This window comes from Triturus cristatus, chromosome 10 (assembly GCF_964204655.1).
Source record: "Triturus cristatus chromosome 10, aTriCri1.1, whole genome shotgun sequence".
Lineage (NCBI taxonomy): Eukaryota > Metazoa > Chordata > Amphibia > Caudata > Salamandridae > Triturus > Triturus cristatus.
In genome coordinates this window covers 766,404,740-766,431,862 of record NC_140593.1, presented here as the reverse complement: position 1 = coordinate 766,431,862, position 27,123 = coordinate 766,404,740, and the positions used below count along the sequence as shown (strand labels likewise).

Here is a 27,123-nt window from a genome sequence, read left to right as displayed (position 1 = left end):
TCGCCCTACCCAGCGAGTCCGTTGTGTCAAGCCCACATCGGATTGCATGTCGTGCTGCATCCCTCCCATCACCCAGAGCCTGGGTAAGTCGTGTTCGGGCCTCCTCCGAGCACAGGGGCAGCACGTCCTCCACCGTATCCCACAGAGAGTGGGAATAACGGTCCAAAAGACAAGCGGTGTTTAAAGACCGCAGACCCAAACTAAGGAAGGAGAACAGCTTTTTGGCAAACTGTTCCAGTCTCTTGGAATCCCGGTCCGGCGGGGCGGTCAGGAAGGAGGATTGGGAGGTAGAAGCCTGGATAACCAGGCTCTCGGGGTGGGGTGTTGGGATAGAAAACTGGGGTCGCCCGGAGCAGGGCGGTGGCGCCTGGCAACGTTCCTGTCCACAGGAGAAACTGTGGAGGGCTTGGACCAGGTGCCCTGCAGAACGTCAATGAGGGCCTCATTGAATTGCAGCAGAGGCTCAGTGGAGCTTGCTGCAGACTGAAGCACCTCGGTGAGGACGTTAGTCCTCACAGCCACGGCAGGCAGCTCGAGCCCAAGGGCTGCGGCCGCCTTGCGCAGCACCACAGAGAAAGCAGCACCCTCCTCCGAAGACACAGTCGGAGGAGAGATGAATCCAGTGTCTGGTGAGGTATCCAGACCACTGGCCTACCCCAGTTGATCTGCCCAGTCCTGTGACAGCTGAGCCTGATCGGCCATAGGATCCTCGGACCCCTCCCATTCGCCCCCGTCATCCGATTCCTGGTAAACAGGAGGAAGGATCGGAGCCGGACGGTAGACATAATGTGTCTCTAACGGCGCCGTACGCGGCGTCCATCGACGCCGCCGGATCCGGAGCGGGGCTGAACTGGGGCTCGACGCCGAGCGGAGCAGACGTCGGGGGTGGAACCGGTGTCGACGCCGGCGGAGGAGGCGTGACGAGGTCGACCGGCGTCGACGGGGACTCGGGGGTAAGTCCCTCGGGAACCTGCGGCGACGGTGCCGGGGTCGGAGCCGCCGGCATGCAAGGTTGCCCAGTCGGGTCTGCGGGGCCCGAAGGTGCGCCAGCGGGCGTCGACGGCGGAGCCAGGCTCCTCATGGCAGAGAGGAAGGCACTGACTTCCGCCGGCGTCGCGTTAGTCCCAGGGACCGGCGGGTATGGGGACTGGCGCGGCGCCTGCGACTCTGCTGGAGCCGCGGGGGTGGAACCACCCGGACCCTCGGCCGAGTCGCGCGACCGGCGAGGGGAGTCCGAAGAGCGGTGTCGCCTCTTGGACTTCTTGGAGTGCTTCGACTTACCCGAAGACTTGGAGCCAGACGAGCAATGATGACGTCGGCTGCGGCTCCGCGACCGATCCTTGGACCTTCTCCTGGACCGGGATCGAGAGGGGCGTGGAGCCGAGTGGCGAATCTCGAGGAGCTTACGGGACCGCTCCCGTCTAGCCTTCGAGGTCAGGGCCTTGCAGTCCGAACACGACTCCGCGTCGTGGTCGAGGCCCAAACAGTAAAGGCACCGGCGGTGATGATCCGTAACCGACATCAAGCGGTTACAGTCAGTACAGGCTTTGAAACCAAGCATCCTACCGGCACCGGAGTCGAGACAAGATCAAAAAGGGATCAAAAAACTTAGTAAAAAAAGACTAAAAGGGGTAGCTCTCCCGGATCTGCGCTTACTGGCGCGGAAAAAAGAAGAACTGACGTCAGCGCGCGAGGGCGGCGTCTAAGTACTCAGACGACGTCATCCCGGCGCACGACGCCGATGACGGACGCGGAGCCGCAGACGACGCCTAGCGACGCGCAAGGGGTATTGCTGACGAAAAAATCTTCTGGATCCAGTCTGACGCCTGGGGATATTCTAAGGTGAGGAATCTAACTAACGTGTTTCTTTCAGATTGGACCTGATAGAGATTGTGACCTTTTTACAGGGTGAGGTCGCCCAACCACATCCCATAATAATCCACTTTCTTACATCCATCCTTAGATACAGTGTATCACTTTTATTTCTTGCCTAAGGCTTATCGCTGGAAAACTTATGAAGGCAAGTCGCTTGCCCATCTCCTTCAGTTAAATAGTTTCCTCTGCCCTCTATCTGGGGGACTAGGAAAGCCAGAGGAGTTTGGCCCAAGAGAAAGAGCATGGAAGGTTTCACAGTTCCTCATACCAAGGTGACCATATCCTTGTTGTTCATGAGAGGTAAAAGGTAATCTGAAACCTTCAGCAGATATCTGCAACAAATTGGAGAAGATTGTCATGTGATCACAAGGTGACTGGCATGAAACTTCGTTACCGGCAGGTGTGGGACTGAAATCCAGAAAATCATCGTGCTCATTCCATAGGCCATTGTTTATATTCTAAACAGCCTTGCCCTGGTTCAGCATTAGCTTTCAAATAACTAGGTGCTACACTACGTGCTTTATCTTGCTGCAGCTGCTGAATTTGCGATGCCAGGCCCATTACAGCATCAACTTCTTGACTCTAGACTAACATTCAGAAGAAACACTCAAGGTTTAAGATGAATAATACCATGTTCGAGGCATATGGGCTGCAGATTACACACTTGTGCATAGATCACCATCTGGTGTTGGGCCCGGATGTTTGCAGATGTTTTTCCTCTTGGAAAGTCTTTGGAAGTCACGAGGTCGGTGACTCCTCCTTTGGATCGTATTGCGCATGGGCTTCGGCTCCATCCTCAGATTGTTTTTTCCGCCATCGGGGTCGGATGTGATCTTCGCGCTCCGGTTCCGAACAGGTTTCCAGTTCAATCGACGCGCAATCCTCACCCCAATTTGCGGTATTGTTTCGCTTGCGATCTCCACACTCGACGCAGCTCTCATCGATCAAGACCTTCGATTCCAGTCGTCGACGCCGGCCTTCGGGCCTACCCAAGCTCCGGTCCTGGCTCATGGAAAGGACTCCCTTCAAGAAGTGCCCTCGATGTGGGTCCAAATTCCCCAACACCGATCTCCACGAAGTATGTAATCGCTGCCTCTCCCCTGAACACAAGGCTCAAGACTGTCCGGCGTGCAAGTCCTTCCGTCCAAGAAAACTATTCGAGACCGAAGAGCAAGAAGGACCATGGCGCACTCGTCGACTGCAATTCCAGATGACATCTTCGGAGAGGGCGTCGATGCTCCAGAAGAACACCACACCGACGAGGGCCTCGTCAGCGCCTCCGAAGCCGAGGACATGACTCCGGCACAGAGGGTCGTGAGTACCAATTTCCCCCCCCCCCCCCCACCGGCACCGAAAAAGTCTTCGGTCACGCCTTCGCCTCCGGGCCTAGGTAAGACCAAAGACACTGCTTCCCACACCGCACCTTCGGGAACGGTAAAGAAGCCGATTAAGCCTTCCAGCGGCTCGGGCTCGAGCCAGCCTACCGTCTGTGCCGACAAACACTCCTCCGCACCGACACCAAAAAAGAAAATGGCCTCCTCTTCGGCACCGAGCCCCATACCGAAACACTCGGTGCCGAAACCCAGTTCCACCTCTTCGGTACCGACTCCATCCCCGGAACCGACAAAAGCACACAAGGCCACCGGCACCGAGATCTCGAAGCCGAAACCTATCTCGGCACCAACCAAACAAAAAGCCCTTTCCAAGCCGCATGCTTCCAAACAGGACACTAAAGCAGAAAACCAACGGCCCGACGTCTTCGGCGCCGATGGATAAACCACCTTCAGAAGAACTCTTTACACCGGATCCCTTACAAAAGACATTGACCAAGGATCCCAAAACCGGACATTTGATGCTCAGCATCAAAAAGAGACAGCTGGAAAAACCTGCCCCAGCTCCACCTCCAAAGAGGAAGGACTCTGCTACCTCACCTTTCAGAATGCCTTCCCCACCTCGTCAACCCCCTCCACCTTCTCCTTCTCCACCCCCTCCTCATCATCATTCCCCAACACCCCCTCCGGATGATGATGATGATCATGATGACACATATGATGACATGGGGGACGTGCCCCATGATTTACCTACAGGGGACCCCACTCCCACAGGCACCCCAGACCCATGGGACGACTATAACATCCCTAACGTCCCACAAGATGAGCTCTATCCATCAAGACAATCCCCACCGGAAGACTCATTGGGGTTCAACCATTTACTCCAAAGGGCTGCACACTATCACGGGGTAGATCTCCATACCGACCCCATGGAGGAGGATTTCCTCCTAGATACTTTCGACACCACGCATAGGGCCAGCTCCATAATCAAATGAGTTGTAAAACATGCGCCAGAGGTCTTTAAAGACCCAGTCAGAGCCAGGGTCATTAACCCGCGCATTGACAAAAAATACAAAGCCGCCCCTACAGATCCCTCCTACATCAGAGGGCTAGCACCGTTAGATTCCCTGGTAGTGTCCACAGCACGGAAGAGGGCCAACTCCCAGGCGTCAGGCGAAGAACCACCACCTGACAAAGAGTCAAAACTCTTGGACGCATCCGGCAAGCACACTGCATCACAAGCTGCCAACATATGGCGTATCGCCAATACACAAGCGTTACTGGCTAGATATGACAGGGCCCATTATGACGAGCTAGAAGCCATAATGCAACACCTCCCTGACAAATACAAAAACAGGGCAAACGAGTTAATTCAGGAGGGCAAAACCATCACTAATACCTCCATCCGTTGTGCCCTAGATGCAGCGGACACCGCCTCCAGGGCCATCAATACTAGCGTCCTCCTCCGTCGCCATGCCTGGCTCAGGAGCTCAGGATTTAAACCAGAAGTGCAAGCTTCCATCCTGAACCATCCCTTTGACCAGGAACATCTGTTCGGCCCAAAAGTGGATGAGGCGCTAGAAAAAATGAAAAAAAGACAACACGGCGAAATCTATGGGAGCCTTACAATCACACCCTCCCAGGCGTTCCTTTCGCCGTTCCTCCTTTCGGAGCACATCCAGAGGCTACTCCTCTGATACCGCTTCCACGTCATACAAAGCTCCTACCCAATCCACCTTCACAAGGGGTTACCAAAGAGGCGGCTACAGCGGCAACAATAATAAAGGCAGAGGCAAAATAAACAGTGCCCGCTCTGCCTCCACACCTACCCAATGACTTCCCTCCATTCCCCCCAGACCATCCCACTCCGGTCGGGGGCAGACTCCAAAATGTCCTTCATGTCTGGGCTACCATCACCTCAGACAAATGGGTGACACAAATAATTTGGTCAGGCTACCGCCTAGAGCTAATGTCTACCCCGCAAACATTCCACCCAGACAACGCCCAATGTCACAGGAACATCTAGCATTACTAAAGCAGGAGGTAATCTCCCTTCTACAAAAAGGGGCGATAGAACACGTTCCTACCAACCAACGAAATCTGGGGGTTTACACCCTCTATTTTCTCATACCAAAAAGGGACGAGACTCTACGGCCCATCCTAGACCTCCGGCCCCTAAACACATACATACACTCAGACCATTTTCACATGGTAACACTTCAGCAGGTACTTCCCCTGCTCTCCCAAAACGACTTCCTGACCACTTTAGACCTAAAAGACGCTTACTTCCACATTCCTGTACACCACGCTCACAGGAAGTTTCTCCGATTCGTAGTGGACAACCAACACTACCAATTCAAAGTACTCCCATTCAGAGTCACAACAGCACCACGGGTATTCACCAAGTGCCTAGCAGTCGTGTCAGCACACCTCAGGAGACAACACATCCATGTCTTCCCATACCTAGACGACTGGCTAATAAAAGCCAGCTCATACAACCAGTGTGTACAACACACGCATGCTACTATCCAGCTACTTCACCACCTGGGCTTCACGGTAAACCACGCAAAGTCCCATCTGCAACCGTCCCACGTAAAACAATACCTCGGTGCCACCATAGACACCTCAAAAGCGCTAGCCTACCCCAGTCCGGCCAGGATCACAAGCATTCAGGCTCTACGCGCAAAATTTACAGCACAACACTCCCTGCCAGCTCGAGTGTTTATGCAACTAATCGGGATGATGGCCTCTTGCATATTCATAGTACCTCACGCAAGACTCCAGAAGCGTCCTCTCCAAGAGTGCTTAGCGCGCCAATGGAACCAGGCCCAAGATCAATTAACAGATCTGGTGTTGGTAGACAGTCGTACCCATCGCTCTCTGCAGTGGTGGACCACCAAAGACCTTTCCAAGGGGCGACCGTTCCTGGACCCGGTTCCTCAGATAATACTGACAACGGACGCATCGCTCTCCGGCTGGGGAGCTTACCCGTTACATCACACCATGCAGGGCAGATGGACACCTCAACAAAAGTTACTCCACATCAACCATTTGGAGTTACTAGCGATAGTCTTAGCCTTGAAAACCTTCCAAGCACAGATTTCAGGCAAGGCAGTCCTAGTCCGCACAGACATGACAGCCATGTACTACATACAAAAACAAGGCAGCACACACTCTCCACAGCTCTCACAGCTAGCACAGAGTATATGGAGATGGGCCATACCCCAGAAAATCTTTCTCTTGGCCCAACATGTCCCAGGAGTGCAAACCACTATGGCCAATCTACTCAGCAGACAGACACAACAGATCCACGAGTGGGAACTACATCCACAAGTTCTTCACCCGTACTTTCAACTGTGGGGGCATCCACAGATAGACCTCTTCGCCACCCACGAAAACGTCAAATGCCCAAGCTTTGCTGCCAGATATCCACACCCATTGTCCAAAGGCAATGAGATATGGATGAACTGGTCAGGCAAATTTGCGTACGCTTTTTCTCCTCTCCCACTCATTCCATTAGTGGTGCGCAAACTACAACACTCCCTCACTCTCATACTAGTAGCTCCAACTTGTGCCAGACAACCATGGTACACCACACTGCTGGAATTATCTGTAGTACCACACCCAAAGTCACACCTCTCTCCACACCTCTTAACCCAGAACCATGGAGAGATCAGACACCCGGACCCAGCTCAGCTCAACCTAGCGATCTGGCTCCTGAAATCCTAGAATTCGGTTACCTCAATCTTCCCTCTGACTGTTTGAACGTCATCAAAGAAGCTAGGCAACCCACCACTAGAGCGTGCTACGCCGCCAAGTGGAAACGTTTTGTTTTCTACTGTCACAACAATACCATCAATCCCCTAGATGTGTCCATTCAACACATCATAGGCTATTTACTACACCTGCAAATCTAGCCTATACGCCTATTAGACTGCACCTTACAGCCATAGCAGCTTATCTGCAAAACAGGCAACATCTATCACTTTTTAGAGTACCTGCCATTAAAGCCTTCATGGAAGGCCTTAAAAGGATAATTCCACCCAGACTGCCACCCTCACCTGTGTGGAACCTAAACATTGTTCTCACCAGACTAATGGGGCCTCCCTTCGAACCTCTGCACAAATGTGAACTCCAATTCTTAACATGGAAAACCGCTTTTCTTGTAGCCATCACTGCCCTCAGAAGGGTCAGTGAGATACAAGCACTTACCATTCAAGAACCTTTTCTGCAAATGCACCATAACAAGGTTGTTCTCCATACCAACCCAAAATTCCTCCCTAAAGTAATTTCTCCCTTTCACATAAACCAAGTGGTAGAACTACCAGCTTTCTTCTCGCAACCACAAACCGTTGCAGAAAGAGCTCTTCACACACTAGATGTCAAAAGAGCCTTACTCTGCTACATACAGAGAACACAACCTTTCCGCAAGACCAAACAGCTGTTTGTCTCTTTCTCTCCACCACACAAGGGCAACCCCATCTCCAAGTCGGGAATAGCTAGGTGGATTGTCAAATGCATTCAGATTTGCTACCACAAAGCAAAACGAACGCTATCCGTTCCCCCTAAAGCCCACTCTACACGCAAAATAGGGGCTTCAATGGCTTTTTTAGGGAACATCCCATTAGATGATGTCTGCAGAGCAGCTACATGGTCAACACCACACACTTTCACTAAACACTATTGTGTAGATGTGCAAACTAAGCAACAAGCTAATGTGAGCCAGGCTGTACTCAAAACATTATTTCAAACCACTGCAACAGATACGGGTGGTCGCCGCTAAGGGTGGGTACTGCTATATAATCTATGCACAAGTGTGTAATCTGCAGCTCATATGCCTCGAACGGAATATGCTACTTACCAGTATGCATCGGTTATTGGCATGTAGAGCTGCAGATCTACACACGCCCACCCGCCTCCCCGGCTACCTTTATCTGTTCCAGTTTATCTTATTTAGATACAACACACATGGGCATCTTTCCTGTTATCACTACGCTCCATCTTTCCCTGCTGGCGAAAAACAATCTGAGGATGGAGCCGAAGCCCATGCGCAATACGATCCAAAGGAGTCGTCACCGACCTTGTGACTTCCAAAGACTTTCCAAGAGGAAAAACAACTGCAAACATCCGGGCCCAACACCAGATGGCGATCTATGCACAAGTGTGTAGATCTGCAGCTCTACATGCCAAGAACAGATGCATACTGGTAAGTAGCATATTCCATTAAGGAAACGCTATGGGTAAGATCAACATTGTCACAAGTTTACAGAGGGTACCTAGAAATAAATAATATTTTGCAACGTCCTGAGCCAGCTCCAAGCTACCAGGATATGTGGGTGGAGGGAGGCAAAAAAAAGCCTTTTGCCCTACCACAGACACAGAACAGGAAGAGGTATGAAGACCATACTTACAGGGTTCACCCTGGGCACATCATGTAACCAGTCCGTACTTTTTTCACAATGTCCTTAGAACTTCAGGAAGGATGCTGATGTGCTCTTGACTCTCGGATTACTGACAGAATATCAGAAACACACATATCATGTGAACCGAATATCCTGTCAAAAATATTGAGGACCAAAATATTGAGAAGGTAAGTGCAAAGAGGTAAGGATAGATTTACTATTCTAAACTCCACATTTGTACTTAGAAGATATATATATATTCATGGTACATATATGTGGAGTTATATATAGTAAAACTTTGCTTGCCTGTAGAAACTTACCTTCAAAATATTTTTGTCTTAGATAATCTTGACAGTATTTTGTCCACAAATGTTTTTATTCAATATTTTGTTTGCACACCTCTCTACACAGGCATGTGGGACCACCTGGGGAGAAAGACTCGCTAGGGGTACCCTGGTACTAGGTGAAGCTGCAGGACAGACAGGGAGGATGTTGATGTGCCAGTCTACACAGGGGGAATGGCCTTCTGAATCTGAATTCCCAGTGTACCAATGTCACCCATACCAAGGACCACATATTCAAAAGCTGAAGGACCCCTAACTCTAAAGGACTACAGAGAAAAAATACTTTTGGAGACTAATCTGATAGATTTCTAGCTGCAGATTCCTTACCTTAGAATTATCCCCATGCGTCAGACTGATCTGGATATTTCGTGAGCAGTACCCCGCATGTCGTTGGGTGGCATTGTCTGCACCGGAAGTGACCTGTGAGGTGCCTATATAGGCAGCACCCCAGTGTGCTGTCAGTTTTTATTTTTTTGGCAGACTGAGAAGAGGTACATCCAGACTTTTTTGCTTTTTTTTTTTGTTTTTTTACTTTTGTCGACTCCTTTTTTTAAACTGTCTCCTGGTGTGGCAGGAATAGCCACAAGGATGGCTGGTTTCAAACCCTGTGGCACCTGTCACCAGCAAACATCAGTTACGGACCAACACCGTGTCTCTGGTGCTAGAGCGTAACCATGTTGCCAAGACCTGCTGTGATTGACGTGCCATGCACCCCAAGGCCTTGAGAGAGCAACCCCTCAAGCTGCTTGATGTGCGAAGCAGTGACGGTCTTGAGCCCAGTCGCGGAGCCACTTCAAGTAATCATCATAAAAGTTGTCCAGATGCTCTGGTAAGTCCCACAAACAGAAGAGGAGTGTGAAGTTGAAGAGGTCTTCAACTTTGCCCCATCTGTCGAAGTCACCTGATGAGGGAGCATTGGTGGCCTGGCTCCGTAGTTGAGCCCTACACCTGGGTCTTCTCCATGCCTCCCCAAGTTTCCAGAAGCCAGAGCGACCCTGCTCAACTTAGTGAATTCTATGAGGCCATGCACCTCATTTGGGAGACGCGTCCTCACTGAAGCACCTTTTGGGACCTGCGTTCTTGGGAGGAGCCCCTACTGGTCTTCCGCCAGCAGGTTTGCCCCCTACACCAGTCAGGCCCCTTGGATGGATCCAGAGTGGCACCGGACGAGTCACCCCTGCCTTTCCATGCAGTGGCTCCACTGCCAACATCTCTGGCACTGCCCCTATATTCATCCTCGACTCCTATATAGATCTGGATAAGCATTCTCCAGCTCTGGTGCCGTGTGGGGGCAGACCACCGAAACTGGAGCCTGTGCCCTATTCCTTTGGGCTAGGATTTGAGGATGATTGGGAGAGGCCTCGTGGACCCTGATGAATGCCAGCCCCTAGATGTCACAGAGGACACCTGGTGTGAGGTCTGGCAGATGCCAGTGGACTGGATACCCCCCCCCCCCCCCGATACTGGGTTTGTTTCTCCTCTTACCGTGGCTATGGAGGAGAGAGCCTTATTTGCTATGGTGGTGAGGAGGGCGGCTGAGGTCCTAGATCTTCAGCTACCCACTGTGGCTGTCAATGCTAATGTCTAGGCTGAGGTGCTTCAGGTGGGAGTCACTACATAAGAACTGATTCTCGTGGTTAACAAAGCCCTCCCGTATGTCCTACTGGGGACCTGGTCCAAGCCCTGCACAGGAGCTCCTGTGACCCGAGATACCTTACAACACACCCCAGCCTAGTGGTCCAAGCATCCACTTCCAAATTAAATCCTGGGACATTCTCTAACGCTCCCACGGACAGGGAAACCAAGAGGCTGGATTCCTTGTGGAAAAAAATATTCTCTTCCACCAGCCTGATAATGTGGTTAGTGAGCACCACGTGCCTTTTGGACCAGTTCTCTCACTCGCTGTTGGACTGTTGCGCAGGTGCTTCCTATGTTCTCAGAGGAGGCCCGAGCCATACTTTCTCAAACTATTGCTGAAGGGAGAGACCCAGCAAAGTGGGCTGGATACGACTTACTCGCTAGGCAGAGCCGTTTCATCGTTGATGGCGTTACGGTGCCACGACTGGCTTTTACGGGGATGTCCAGCTCTCACTCATGGACATGACCTCTGGCTCCCATCTCTTCAGAGACAAGGTGGACACAACGCTTCAAGGACTGCAGGGCTATGGCTCGGTCCTTGGACCTTTCCATGGCCCCTTGCCAACCACTGTCTGCTCCTTTCGTGACCATGGAAGGAGCTTCCAGCCGTGTCTCCAACTTCCAAACCACCACAGCCATCAGACTTCAGCCTGCATGGCAAAGGACGTGGCACCCACAGGCCTCATGGGTCAGTTTGCCGCCGCAGCCTCCAAGCCTCTTTAATTTGCCCTCCAACCATCATGGGCACCCAGTACGAGGCAGGATTCACCATCACCTGCACCACTGGAGAATGAGAACATCTGGGCGCTGGGTTCTTCAGAATGTCCAAAGGGGCTATTCCCTCCCCATTGTGATTACCCCTCCACCCATGCCACCTACTTGCAACTGGCTGACTGAGACCGCCACATTTTGTTACTCCGCCAGGAAGTGCAGTCTGTTGGCCAAGAGAGCCATTGAGGTGGTGCTGGCATCAGAAGTAGGTTGTAGTTGTTTTCCGGCTACTTTCTGGGGCCCAAAGTAGACTGAGTCCTTTGTCCTATAGTAGATTTGCACCCTCTGAATTTCGTCCTGAAAAAGGAGAAATTCAAAATGCTCACGCTCGCTTAAGTCCTGTCTTCCATGGACTAGGTAGACTAGGTGGTAGCATTGGACCTGCAGAACGCATACTTCCACATTCCTGTCCAAAGATAATACCTGCGGTTCATCAGTTGGCCACAAGAACTTTTAATTTGCCATGCTCCCTTTTGGCCTTACCAGCGCCCCTCTGGTGTTCAGCAAGTCGATGGCGGTAGTTGCAGCTCATCTGCGGAGATCAGAGGTTACAGATTTCCCCTATCCCAAGAAAGGGCTGTTGAAGGTGGGCTTGCCCCAGGCTTTCATCTCCCATCTCCAGAATGCGGCAGACCTCCTGCCCTCACTGGTGTTCACTTGTCAACGTGCCAAAGTCACACCCGATTCCTTCTCAGACACTCCCTTTCATCGGAGCCCTTCTGGACACAGTGCAATTTCAGGCCTATTGTCCCGAGCAGCAAGTCTAAGATATTCGGGCTATGATACTGATGTTTCAGCCTCTTATCATGGATTTCGGTGAGACTCACTCGAAGGCTGCTGGGCCACACGGCCTCCTGCTTGTGATGCATGCCCAATGGCAAATGTGGGTGCTGCAGTGGGACCTGAAGTTCCAGTGGGCGGAGCATCAGGCAAATCTATCTGACATCGTCCAGATCTCGGAGGGCACTGCAGAAGAACTGTAGTGGTGGCTGACAAACCACGACTGGGTTACGAACAGACCTTTCTACGTTCACAGCGACTGGGTTACAGAGAGACCTTTCTCCCTTCACTGCGACTGGGTTACTGACAGACCTTTCTCCCTTCCCCAGCCAGATCTGACAGCAGTAAAAGATGCGTCACTGCTGAGCTGCAGCGGCCATCTGTGATAGGTGGAGATCAGAGGACTCTGATGTCCGGCAGAATCCGGACTCCACATCAGCCTGTTGGATCTCTGAGCAATCCAGTTGACATTGAAAGCCTTTTTATACTCCATCAAGGGAAGGCTAGGGCAGGTGTTAATGGACAACACCACCGCCATGTGGTACTGTGGGCGGGAAGAGGCCTTGCATCTCTGGAAATGGCTGGAACGTCAGGGCATTTCCCTGGTGGTTCAACACCGGGCCGGCTTTCTGAACGCCAGACCGGATGAACTCACCAGAAGGTACCTAGTGGTACACAAGTGGCGTCTCCACTGGAGGTGGTGCAAGGTCTCTTTCAGCAGTGGGGAGAGCCTTGGTTAGGTCGGTTCGCCACCATTGGCAGCACACAATGCCAGCAGTTCTGTGCGCTGGAGTTTGCAAGGAGGCTCTCACTTGGTGATGCTTTTTGTCTCAAGTGGAGCTCCAGCTGCCTTTCTGCCAATACCACTCCTGCTCTGAATTCTCAAGGTCAGGAACGACCAGGCCCAAGTCATTCTTGTGGCTCCGGACTGGGCCCTGAGAGTCTAGTATCCAAGCTGTTGAGAATGTCCATCAGTCCCCTTTGATAAGGCTGCCCCTTTGGGAAGATCTCCTGACGCAGAAGGGAGGGGGGGGGGGGGGGGACCTCATTGTCTTAGTTTTCTAATGTGCACTCCACTTGAGCCGCTTTATAACTGCCCTATTATTCTCCTCACCATCAAGACGGCCTTTCAGGTGGCAATTACTAGGGGTGGGCAGAAATTGCGTAGTCCCGCTACGCAAAGCTCCACGAAACGGTAAAAAATCTCCATGAACATGCAGAAATTCCACAAACACGGAATTGTTTGTTCGCGATGCCTTTTTCCTGTGCGCGATCGCTGTTTGCGTGCTCGGGGGGGGGGAAATAACTCGCGAACCTGCATTTTGAAAACGCGAACAGGCAAAAAATTCCGCGAAGCCGCGGAATGCAGAATTTTGAGCAATTTCATGTTTTCCACGGAACGCGAAATTACCCAAATTCCGCGAGCAGAACGGAATTTACCGCCCAGGCCTAGCAATTACATCAGACCAGAGGGTCTGTGAAACGCAGGCACCGTCATCTCAGCCTCCGTACATTTCTTTTTACCTAAACAGGTCCTTCAGACTTGAACATTCTTCCTACTGGTAGTCACCCCAACCTACCCCATTGCACATAGGTCAGTCCATCACAGTGCCTACCTTTTACATTCCGCCTCATCCCTCTAAGGAACAGAAAAGACTCCACAGGCTTGTCCCAAAAAGAGCGTTGTCATTCTACAGTGAAGAAAGAAAAGGAAGGCCGTGCAGAAACAAACTATCTCCAGATGGATTGTACTCTGCAGTAAGATCTGCTATGCATTGGTCAAGAAGCAATCCCTGGCCTGCTCGTACCACCAGAGTAAAGGCTGCAACTACTGCTTTAGTAGAAAGAGTTCCAAACCTAAACATCTGTCAGGCTGCAACATGGGCTTTGTTGCACATGTTCACCAAGCACTACTGCCTGGACAGTCCGTCAGGATGGGCACTTTGCCTAGTTGGTCCTGCAGGACTGTTGTTTAAATCTGGGTCGCAGACCCACCTCCGGGATGTATTGCTTGGGTATCTATTTTAAGGTAAGGAATTTGAGGCTAGGTGTCTTATCAGATGAACAAGTCACTTACCTTCTGGTAGAGTTTCTAGCTGTAGATTCCTTACCAACCTACCCATCCTCCCTGTGAACTGATTTTTAGGTACAGGGTTGTTCCCATTTTCAGAGCCCTAGTTTCACAAACAAGTGTTCAGTGTTCTTCGTGGCTCTGCATTCCTGACATGTAAAGTCGCAAAACGAAACTGACTTCTGCATGCTGGAGTGGTGCCTATATAGGCTCCGCACACATCACTTCCGGCATGGATGATGCTACGCAGAACCAAATGATACACCTACCAGCACGCAGGGGTACTGCTCATGAAAGATTTACGGATCCAGTCCAATGATTGGGATAATTCTAATGGAAGGAATCTGCATCTAGATAGAGTCTCTAGTAACTTGTTAAACTGTACCAGTCTGGATGTGAGGTAATATTCTGTAAATAAAAACTTTAAAGTTACACTTAAAAATAATCTGACCTGGTGTTGTCCTTTTCCTATCACAATAATGGGGTGCGATAGACATCAACATGAGGAGAACCAGGAGAGTCTCAGGCTGGGGCTTTTTATAAGAGACTGGTTATTTAATGGTGACAGGGACAATCATCCCCCAACCACCAAGCCCAAAAGAACTTGCCCCTTGAAACTACCAACATGCTTCTGCTAAGAATGCCAATTACCCCTTAAGTGCGTGAGTTGGCCAATGGCCTACTCATACACATCCTCCCCAGTGGATCAGTCGGCCATTGGCTGACACCAGGGAGCGCTGAGAAGGATCCTCCGGTGCAAGGACCTTTTTTTTTTTTCTTTTTTTGCTGTGGGAGATGCAGAATCACTTGTGTCTCTCTCCAGCCCATCACACTGATGTCACATTAGGAGCCAGTTCAACTTTAATTGGTATGTCCGAGTCTCATAAAACATGTGTAAACGGACTTTCAAACATTTTGCTGGCACAGGTGGCAAACAACTTCTATAAAATTTTTGGGAAACTAACTCTACCGGAATAAAAAGGAGGAATGGATGAATCAAACTAAAACATGCAAAATTGATGGGTGTGTGTATATATATATATTTATTTATTTTTTACTTTCAGTGCCCATTGTTCAGATTTCCCTGAATAGCGTGCACAAAAAATATCAAAGCAAAGTGAATCTATTAGAGAATAGCATGCTTGCATTCCTCTCCATAAGGAGTGTTTATCTGTTTCTGAAAGGAGCAGTGCCATTTAAGCAGACGTTAATGTTTTTCTACATACATATTTATGGGGGGGGGGCAAATAGCACAAGAATAGCCACTTAAAAGTAGATTTGTGTGTTGGGGGGGGGGGGCACACAGAGTTGGATAAGCGATGAGAAGGAAGTGTGTTTCAGCCATTCAAGTATCAGCTTCACCAGTTAGGAAAAAGGCAGAAGCACGTGGCATTGAGGCCGTCACACAGATAAGGAAAGCTCATGCAGTGCATCATAAATGTTCCAATCAGTTGAAGGATTCCTATATGGCAACAGAAGAAGACCAGAAGCACTCTGCAGAGGACATTACAAGATGGTGCTTGTTGGCCATCATGGACGAGGCTAGATGCACTGAACTAGCGTTTGCGCAGTGAGGGGCCAGCTCAGAGCTTCAACGTACCAGCCCAGCTAGTAGATTGTCCATGCAGCAATCTGGCAAGGCTGGAGGGACAATATCTGTAAACAACCAGATTTTTATCTGTACCCACATGCAGTGGCAGAGCTTTTTACCCCTGCAGGTATAATTTGCCAAACTCCTAAATGAGGTTGGCAACACAACCCCAAAGAGTGTGGACCAACAACTGAGGAAAGGCTCATCCTGATAAAGCAGCATGCGATCTAACACACACGCATCAACTCATGTATGAATAGCTATGGCCCCCAGCAATGTTGGGGACTAGAACAAATATAGAACCCTGCAGCCTCTGCGATTACTATAGTCACTGCTTTAGAAGAGTTCTAACTCCTAGAAAAGAGCTCTGCAGGGGGGGAAATCTATCCTGGAAGGCATTGCGGCCACTGGTGTGCTGGCTCTGTGGCAACCTGCCCAGTTAAGGGAATCATTCTGTGAGAAATTAAACCCAGAAGAGTTTTTCCTGTGGTGTAAGGTGTAGAGAGGGGTTCTTATTGGGCTGTGACATAATGTGATACTTAGATTTATCCATGAGTTTGGTCACCAATTGTCTTGAACTGACAATATGAGCACTGGGTTGGGATTCCAGATACAAGTTTGTGCAGGATCCTGTGCAGGTTTACTTAAGCTGGCCCCTTTTTCAATGCAGTACTACCTACATATATTCCCTGCTCTGTGGCCTAAATGAACAAGTTACTTACCTTTCGGTAACAATTTTTAGAGCAAAACACCTGTAGGCCGGTAGGTGGTGTTGTACGGTATCGCACTAACTTCTTTTCCACTCGGATAGTGATGAGCAGAATAGCATATAAGCACCATCCATGTGCTTTTGAAACGGTTGTTTGCTCAGGCTGTCTGCCCCTCAGATGCAGAGCCGGTCAGCAGATGGCATGACCAGTTAGCAGATCTCTGGATTGGAAATGCTTTAAATGAAGAAAGAAAAAAAAAGTCTAGTTCACAGCACAAAGAGGTGAGAGGGTCAGTGAGAAATTTGTGGTTCGATAAGAGTGTACACCAGAATGATTCCATACAGAAAAAGTAAGTAACTTGTGCATTATGATGGATAATTCTAACAGATTCCTCACCTTGTTAATAGATACAGTACCTCCCAAGGTGGTGGTCGGTGAACTGGCTCAGACCAAAAAGTCTTGCACGATCAAGGACTGTGAATTGGTTACACATCCAAGTACACTTTGGATTTAGAAAAACACAAAAGACTCCAACGTGGTAACATCAAATTTTACTAAAGATTCCCAACTGGAGCACTGTTCATAGGGCGGGGAAATGTTGGGAGCCTATACAAGATCACATATACACAATAAGTTACACAATTACATAACATATTCACAATTTGATGTGCAAGCTACTGAGTCATATCGGGCTATCCCGTGTGTGAAATGTGTGACATCCAGGCAAACATGGACAGTGGGAGAGGGCAGTTCATTACATAGGTGACATGGTTGCTTCTCACGTCAATTCTTGCCATTTTTCCAGTGTTGATAAGGTCAGCTTTCCTATTCAGGAGGTAGGCTTTTGTCATCAGCATATCCAAATGCTTCTCCTCTAATGTATTTCTCAATTTACTTATAGTATTCATGAGGCCGAATCCTTGTCCACAATCTGCAGTAGATGCTTGAAACCTTTGCACAAACATCAAAAAGCTGAGACACCACACTATACTGAGCAGCATTGTATACAGTGAAATTCACCAGTATTTGAAGGTGGTAAATAAACTCACCCTTTACATGTTCTGTCACCACACATGTATATTCTCTGTATTGTCGAACAACATCTTCCAGTGTTTTATAATCACCCAGGACCAAGACATTTTTATACTTTTCAACAAGTCTTTGTACGTTCTTTGTCCCATAATCAAAATGTGAATCTGTTGCTATTGCCAAGAATTCAAAACTTGCCCATTCTTTCAGTTAGTCTTCACAGAATCTTTTTTGCATCGGCTCACAAAGAAGGGAAACAAAAGAAAACAGTAGGCCCACTGTTAAACTCTTGTCCTTCCTTGTACAAGACCATCAGATCTCTTACTGACTGTGCTGCTACAAAAGACAGTGTCCCCCCCAAGTACTGTTACTTAATATCGCCAATCTATGCTCGTGCATACTATACAGCTTCAACAGTAGTCAAATATCTTTTTTGGAATAGTTTGCACAAAGATGCAAATTCACCCAGAATGTCATTAAGTAGTGCAAGGGAAATATGGTAGTTTAAGTCAGATAGCTTTTTGTAACAATATTTAGCAACTGGCTCATTCTCCTCAACGTTCTCATGCTCAAAGTACTTAAACAGCCTTGTAATTTCGAATGAGTGCATCAACTGCAAAATGCCCTGAAAGCCGTATGGTTAAATGGTCGAAAGGAGACCATTTAACATTCAGTGATCAACACGATTTCATCAAGCTTGGACATCCTTGCAGGAGATCTGGAGAGCACAGTATAGACAGTCCTCAATAATGTCTTCATCTCTTTAATCATCTGAACCCTCTTCCAGGCATCATCAACTCCCAATTCTGCCCGATGAGACACACAATGCTGCTCAACTAGATGAGGAAAAGATTGTTTAAGGCGACTAGCAACACCATTATTCTTGCCCAGCATCACAGACGCACCATCGGATGTCAACATGACCATTTTCATAAGGTCCAGTTCCTTGGCAGCGTAGAATTCTTTCACAGCAGTAGTGATCGCCTCAGCATTACAACTACTCAGCTTTACTATGCCCCCAAACAGTGTGTTGTGCTCTGTTAATGTTACAGGTCAGAACTTGAAGTACAGGATGAGCATCTGTGCTCCCATCCATTATCAATGTGTGATACAGAGCGTTGCGAAGTTCTGCCATAGCTTCGCAGTGTATCACACTATTGATGGCCATAAGGAACTCAAAGGCATAGTTCTTGCTCCTCTAACTGTCTGGTATCTTCAAATACAAAGCTAAGTGGTCATGGGTGTCTTGGACCAACAACATTGAAGTATTCATCCTGACTGCCAGCAACACGTTGTTGATAAATCTTTATCTCCTCAAGCAGGGATCTTTGTCATTCATCTAATTCCATTCTGTTTGGTTTGTCAGTGCCAGTTTCTGTCAGCATTGCCCACATAAAAATGACCAAACCTGGCAGCAGCACTTCAAGCAGACTCGTGAACTTTGCTAATTATATAGTGTTTCATGTAATCCAGTTTACAGCCATCATCCAATTTCTTTCCTGTAGAAAAGTGCCCAACAATCTTGGCTTCGGGACATGCTTTGCAAATCAAACCCACCTCTGGACTGTATTGAAATAGTTCCCAGAGTTGCACGCAGACCTTGCTACGGGATTTCTGCGTCTGATCCTCCACAATTTCTTCCATCTCCTCTTCCTTGAATACAACACATTTTCCTTTGTGGTGAAGCACCGCACTCTGCAGAAGTTACAGCTTTGCTATTGAACATATTTGTGCTAACCGGTTTTAGCCTGCAAAATAAAAGGAACAAGGCTAAAGTTGGTGCCTATGATCATTTATATGATCTGTCCCACAGTAGTGAGGCATTGCCAGCAAAACATAGAGTGCAATTACCTGGATTTTTCTGATCTCTGCCTTTCCCTTCCAAACTTATATGTAGCACTGTCCGTACAGCCTGCAATAGAAGTAAAGATAGTTACTCACATTGCGATATAGCAATATACCATGTAACCCAAAAGGGAACTCTACTAAAACAATTACCTATTGTGCTTGTGATAAAGTATGCCCCTTCAAGTATGGGTGTGGTACTGTCTGCAAAATCTGCAACAGAAGAAAACTTGGGTTAGATATGTTGTTATACTACAATGCATCTTGTAATGCACCACAGTTTAACTCTACCAAACAATTACCTGTTTGTTCTGCCTGTGCTCACGTCTGCCTGTGCAGTTGTATCCGTAGTACGGGCTCACCAACCTGCTACCAAAAATAAATAAAGGGGTGCAGATTGTGAATCTATTTACCCAGCAACTCTCACATCCAACCAGGATCGTAATCAGAATTACCTGGTCTTTGTGGGTACCCATGCTTGACCATTCAAATCAAATACCTTACAGACTGCAAACCTGTAATTGAAGACAAGATCTAGCAAAGGATCTGAGAGACACCAACAATGTATGTGGCTGTTCCAGAGGAAAAGCGACCAAATAGTTACCTGGGATTCCAGTTTAAGCCAAAGCGGCATGCGCCCCTGTGCTGCATTAGTAGCATCCATTATGCTAAAGTGGTCTATAAATCTGCATTGTGTATTACACCTTCTGTGATGCAGCTTTTCCCCGGTAGTCAAACTGCGCAGGTAATCGAGTTGGGTGAACTAGGAAATTCAAAAGGAGGACTGCACCGCACACAAACCTTCTAAAGATCCCACATGGACATGATGCAGCAAGTGGCGTGCAAAAAAAATATGATGTATATCAGAAGTACACACATTTCGAATTTGACAAAAGAGGGCATGAAAGAGCTGAAACTGGATGATAAAATCAAAGCTGTTCCGAACAGGGCCCCCAAAATTCATTTCGCCCAGGGCCCCTGCTGTGGTTCTGGACTCGCTGCATTCCTTTTGCTAATAGGAGCACGGCTGCGGGGCAGATTGTGTGCCTTTTTGAAAGTATACATTTTAATCACAGTGCCAGTCATGCGCTGCAATTAACATGAATACTCTCACAAACGCACACAATCTGCCTCACAGCCGCGCTCCTATTGCAAGTGAGGAAATTGTAAAGTTTACCTAAATGAAAATAGTGAAGCCAGCTTAATAAAAATCACCACAGGAATTTTGTCTTACCACCAAAACATTCTGTACACAATATTAATATGCTGTGCTTATCATTCAATTGCACATGTGAATTTTTTTTTTTTTGTATATTTAGAGAAAAGTACCAGAGTAAATTTAAATGGGCTAAGAATTCAAATTAACAACAAGATGAGATCACAAACATTACAAGAAGAAATAAAACTGTTTGTGATATAGATCTTGAAACCCGGGGCTACAGTAAAAAATGTTATGCTTGGATTACACTTAGCGAATTGCACTGACACTAAGGGGCCGATTCTGATCCTGGACTTTTATTTTACATACAAATCGGATCCGGATTTTTTTCCATACAAATCGTACAAGTCCCTTCCAACCCGTGTAGTACGATTCGTACGGGAAAAATACATACAGATCGGCCCGATCCTTACAAATCATATCGGGAAAAGCTGTACGACACGGACTTGTAAAAAAGACCATACAATTTGTAAAAAGGCTGTACAACCCGTCAAGTACGATTCGTACCGGGTTGTCAGCATGCGATTTGTATGGAAAATGGCCTGTATACGGGGCACGACTCGTACTGGGCTATGAAGCGAACCCCTATACACCTCGTACCATGGTATGACTCGTTCTGGGGGTTCGACTCGTACCGGGGTATGGGTCGTATAGGGGTATGAGGCGTACAGGGGTCCCCCCACATGCGAGGCGTGTGTATGGAGCGTACCACAACATCGCGCATGTACGCACCGTACATACGCGATTTTGGGGTCCGCACCGTACATACGCACTTTTGGGGTACAGTGCATACACAAGCGATTTTGGGGTATGGGGCTTGTACGGTGCGTACACGACCAGAACCCCTTCAGCGCATATATACGCACCATACCCCACTTTCCGTGTCATCGGTACGCACCGTACATACGCACCGTACCCCTGTATTCATGGGGTGTATGACGCGTACATGGGAGGTCCGTCTCGTACTGTTTTTGGGGCGTACAATGTTTTCCCGGCACTTTTTGGCTCCTGTAAAAAAAGAGCCGTTTGGAGTGCCGTTTGTACGAATCGTACTTGACGGGTTGTAAACTGCTGCCGGGAATACATGTGAACGTCGCGTACAGGGCAATCCGAATCGGAATCGCTTGTATATACGAGTTGTATGGTCTTTTTTACAATTTGTATGGAGAGCGTCTGTTTGTACGGATCGTACTTCCTAGGTTGTAGGGTAATCCTTACAAGTACGAGTTGTATGGGGAAAACGCTCCATACCACGATTTGTACAGTGTTTTTCCAGGATCGGAATCGGCCCCCAAATGTCATTTTTCAAAAATGTTTTCCCACGACATAAGCATCATCCTTCAATATGGCAGACACAGTATTCATGTTCTGAACAGTGAAAATGCAAATATACAAAAGGAAACTACTGGCCACAATTACTCAATCTAAAAGGAACTGAATCGGATCTGAAGCTTTCTGGAGAAAAAAGAAATCTGAATAAGCTCCTAAACTCTACTTTAAATTTGGAGAGATGGCTTTACATATAACTCTGTGCAATAAAGATACTGTCTCTTGCACATGAAGACTTTGATCACGCGTAAGGTAGAGCAGCATCCCTGGTGTCACCATCAGTGTTTCCACACATAGATCCCTCTTGCTAACAGTGAGCTCTGGGTAGCTGGAATCTGGAAAAACTTACAGGAATGCACCTGGAAAATCTGCATATTTTTGCCCATTCTAGCTGCGACAACTCGGAATAGCATGTTCTAGGAAGGAAATTACCAGCTGGGTTCATGATTCAGACCCTCCCTTCCATGCCTTTATAGGCCCGTACAACAGATAATTTCCAGTACAACCAACATTTTAGGCAGGGCTTTAAGTGGGCCGGGTACTGCCGGTGCTCAGCAACGGCAGTTCTAAAAAGCAGGTGCTGAGACCGGTCCCTTTCGGGCTCTCTATGATTGCCCTCACCCTCAGAGTGAGGAAAAAAAAAATCTACACTTGGCAGCAGTACCACCCTTCACTGCCTTTGATGCATCTTTAAAGGGACTCGTTAGAGTTCTTCCTCGGTCTCATAATTTCAGAACTGAAGCATTTTAACTATTTTATACAAAGATGCCATTGTTGTTGCTTATTTATCTTATGCAACTAAAACATTGATAAAGCCAATAGTCCTGGCTCGCTGTAGGTGTAGTGTTACTTGTACTATATTTCTGGATGCAGAGACAGAAATAAGCAGCAAAATACCAGCCGAGATTTATAACTTACATGTTAATTAAAAGAAATACATCAAGTCCTAACATGCTTTAAGACTTCCTTTCTTAATGGAGCGCGAATGCGGGGCTGATTGTGGACGTTTGCGAAAATATTTATGTTCATTGCAGCGCATGACAGTGTTGCGATTAACAGGAATACTTTCACAAAGGTCCATAATCAGCCCCGCGGCCGTGCTCTATTAAGAAAATATATGCAGCAAGTCCAAAAGCATGACGTGTAAAGTACAAGTCGTGCTTTTAGACTTGATGCAGGTGGTATGTTACTTGTTAATTATATATAGGGATGCAGAGACAGAAAGAATCACCAAAATACCAGCCAGGTGGCACACTAAGCAGAGATTTCTTACATTTGGGTGCAGATTCCGATCCTGGAAAACCCGGGTACGAATGGTCGTACGGAGCGTATTCCCCGTACAACTCGTACCCGGGAAATCCACCTTACAAAGCCGCAAGTACGAATCGTACAGAAATACCATTTCTGTACGATTCGTACAAAAGTACGTGCGGCGAAAAAATACCCACAATTCCGATCCGGGACATCGCGTACGTGACGTCCAGACGGAGTCAGGCAGCGTTTTACGGACCAGCAAGTACGATTCGTGCCTACGTCACTCCGCACGGAACATTTTTTACGGCAGCCAAAAACTGCCGGGAAATAGACGAAGCGAACAAGGAGCACCGGTACGCGACGGAAAGCCATGGACCCCATCCTACGTGTCATCCCGGCCCTCCTAGCCAATGACCTGGTGCACAGAAACCGACACAGACGCCGCAGAAGGTCAGAACAACACCCAGGGGCAAAGGGGGGGGGGGGGGGGGGGGGAGACAGGGGACCTAACCCCCACCCAAGTTAAATTGTAAATATGTCCTGTACATACATGACCTCCTGGCTCTGGTCACTTCGGGGGCGTGTCCACCACTCCCTACCTACCGTCACAACGGAAGTGGACGTGGACGCGTACCCCTCACCACGACAATGGTGGTATGGACCGTACCCACGCTGTGGGGGCGTAGATACAGCCCGTACCACCATTGGAGTGGTGATGGAGGGGTACGCGCCGTACCCACGCCCTCAGAGCGTGGGTATGGCGTGTACACCTCCATCACCACAACAATGGTGGTACGGGCCGTACCCATGCCCCCACAGCATGGGTACGGCCCGTAGCCGTACCCACGCTGTGGGGGCGTGGGTACGGCCCGTACCATCATTGTTGTGGTGATGGAGGTGTACAAGCCGTACCCACGCTGTGGGGGCGTGGGTACGGCCTGTATCGCCATTGTTGTGGTGATGGAGGGGTACGCGCCGTACCCACGCCCTCAGAGCGTGGGTACGGCGCGTACACCTCCATCACCACAATGGTGGTACGGGCCGTACCCACGCCCCCACAGCGTGGGTATGGCCCGTACCACCATTGGAGGGGTACGCACCGTACCCACGCCCTCAGAGCGTGGGTACGGCCCGTACCACCATTGGAGTGGTGATGGAGGGGTATGCGCCGTACCCATGCCCTCAGAGCGTGGGTACGGCCCGTACACCCCATGAATGCGGGGTTAGGGTCCGTCCCACCCGTACCCCTACGGCACCAGTACAGAATGGACACAAGGAGTACACATGCCACGAATTATGGCATAGGGCCTGGTGCAGCATATAAGCAGTATAATGGTGTGTGTGTATGCACAGGACAGCAGTGTACTGCACCAAGGGGGCGGGTGGGAGGGTGGGTGGCTGGCTGCAGAGGACTCCCAGCAGTGGACAGAGACATGGGGGGAGGGTGCCCAAGACTCCCAGCAGTGGACAGAGACATGGGGGAGGGTGCAGAGGCCTCCCAGCAGTGCCCAGACATATGAGGGGTGGGTGCATATCACTCCCAGCAGTGCCCAGACATATGAGGGGTGGGTGCATATCACTCCCAGCAGTGCCCAGACATATGAGGGGTGGGTGCCCAGGACTCCCAGCAGTGCCCAGACATATGAGGGGTGGATGCAGAGGCCTCCCAGCAGTGCCCAGACATATGAGGGGTGGGTGCATATCACTCCCAGCAGTGCCCAGACATATGAGGGGTGGGTGCCCAGGACTCCCAGCAGTGCCTAGACATATGAGGGGTGGGTGCAGAGGCCTCCCAGCAGTGCCCAGACATATGAGGGGTGGGTGCATATCACTCCCAGCAGTGCCCAGACATATGAGGGGTGTGTGCAGAGACCTCCCAGCAATTCCCAGACATATGAGGGGTGGGTGCAGAGGACTCCCAGCAGTGCCCAGACATATGAGGGGTGGGTGCATATCACTCCCAGCAGTGCCCAGACATATGAGGGGTGGGTGCATATCACTCCCGGCAGTGCCCAGACATATGAGGGGTGGGTGCAGAGGACTCCCGGCAGTGCCCAGACATATGAGGGGTGGGTGCATATCACTCCCAGCAGTGCCCAGACATATGAGGGGTGGGTGCAGAGGCCTCCCAGCAGTGTCCAGACATATGAGGGGTGGGTGCATATCACTCCCAGCAGTGCCCAGACATATGAGGGGTGGGTGCAGAGGACTCCCAGTAGTGCCCAGACATATGAGGGGTGGGTGCAGAGGACTCCCAGCAGTGCCCAGACATATGAGGGGTGGGTGCAGAGGCCTCCCTTCCCAGCAGTGCCCAGACATATGAGGGGTGGGTGCAGAGGCCTCCCAGCAGTGCCCAGACATATGAGGGGTGGGTGCATATCACTCCCAGCAGTGCCCAGACATATGAGGGGTGGGTGCAGAGGCCTCCCAGCAGTGCCCAGACATATGAGGGGTGGGTGCATCATCCTCAGATGACCACAACTCCATGGGTCCATGAACGCATCCCTAATGTGCGACTATGTTAATAGTGCCATATCAACACATCACTGACAGTAGTGTCCCACTCCCATGAGGATGGCTGTCATTCCCCCACTGCATGACACACCACATGTGGGTGCAATGACAAATGACACATGCATACCCACCCCTGGCGGATGCAGCACAATACACACATTTCACATGGCCACGCGTCTCCCCTAGCTTGCCTGCACATTTGATACCTCTGGTTGATCGACTGGGGTGGGGGCATCATGTGGGGAAGGACCAGGCACCGCAGGGACAGGAGGGGGTAGGGCAGGTGTTGGGGGTGCAGGGACGGACGACTCCACAGGGGGTGGGGCAGCGCCAAAGCTGGAGGTCAGTATTGCGCTGCACACGCCCGCAAGGTCTTCCAGCGTGTCCCCCACACCCGAAGGAACCACAGGCCCCAAGGAGGGGGGGGGGGGGGTCGGAGGGATGGGTTGCAGCGCTACTGGGGGAGGTGGTGGACAGAGGGGGGGGGACTCAACTCCCCTACCCGTGGAGAGCCTTGCCCGTTTGCGCGCAGGTGAAACAGTGGGGCTGAGGCCCAGCACAGCCAAGTAGGTCTCCTTCTCAGACTGTGGGGCAGGGGAGCCGAGGGGAGTGACATTGGCGGGACTTGGGAGTGAGGCATGTGGACTCCCACTGTGGCTGCGTGTCTGCCTGTGTGCCCTAGACCCAGTGGGTGTGCCTTCTTCTTTCCCCCCCCCCCCCCCCCCCCCGAGTGTGCGTGACTGGAGGTGTGCGCTTGCCCTTCCCTGTTGGTGTTCTGCCTGTGTCTGGTGGGGTGTGGTGTGGTGCCTGCCTGGGAAGGTGTGTGTGTGCTTGGGACAGGAATGGGAGTGGGAATTGTGGATGGCGCAGGGGTAGGTGGGGGGAGCAAGCGCTGCAGGACACTCACTGCTGCCGTCAGTGACGAGTCCATGGACCTCAGCAACATCTGTTGGTCAGACATCGCTGATGACATGCCCTCCATGTACGACACCATCTGTGTCAGCAGTCTGGTGTGGCCATGGAGGACAGTCAGGATTGATGTCTGCCCAACCTGCAACTGCCGCTGAATGTCCACAGACTCGGCAGTGAGGGCAGCAGGGGAGACAGGGGCAGGGGTTGCGGTGCCTGGCATGAAGGAGACACGTTGTTGCCCTACACGGACAGAAGGGACCGGTGCAACTGGGAGGGCGGTGATGGGAATGGAGGGGGCGGTGACAGTTGTAGTGCTGCTGCCAGCTGTTGGAGCAGCCTCCGCCCCCTCAGGGAGTTCAGCCTCAGACCAGTCTGCGTCGTAGTCGGTGGTGGTACTACCCAGGTCCTCCACCGCACTCCCCTCGCTCTCCGTGCCACTTGATGCTGCCGACTCGCCAGGAGTGGTGGCACTGGTGCTGGATCCCTCCTCCACGTCCGTGCAGGTGTT

General features: G+C 50.0%; 1 protein-coding gene across 5 annotated transcripts in view; it reads right to left on the bottom strand.

Moving 5' to 3' along the window:
* The window catches only part of TVP23A (trans-golgi network vesicle protein 23 homolog A), a 94,947-nt gene that overhangs the window by 12,153 nt on the left and 55,671 nt on the right, over window positions 1-27,123 (bottom strand). For 2 of the 5 annotated variants that reach the window (XR_014969507.1, XR_014969508.1), the window contains exons 7-9: window positions 19,541-19,600; window positions 19,394-19,454; window positions 17,051-19,290 (exon numbers count right to left, since the gene is read on the bottom strand). The exons of 2 other annotated variants lie outside the window; for them this stretch is intronic. The gene's annotated coding sequence lies outside the window, so the exon portion shown is untranslated. Of the gene's footprint in view, window positions 1-17,050; window positions 19,291-19,393; window positions 19,455-19,540; window positions 19,601-19,689; window positions 19,757-27,123 lie in introns of those variants that run through there. One more of the 5 variants, XR_014969509.1, reaches the window with a different exon arrangement.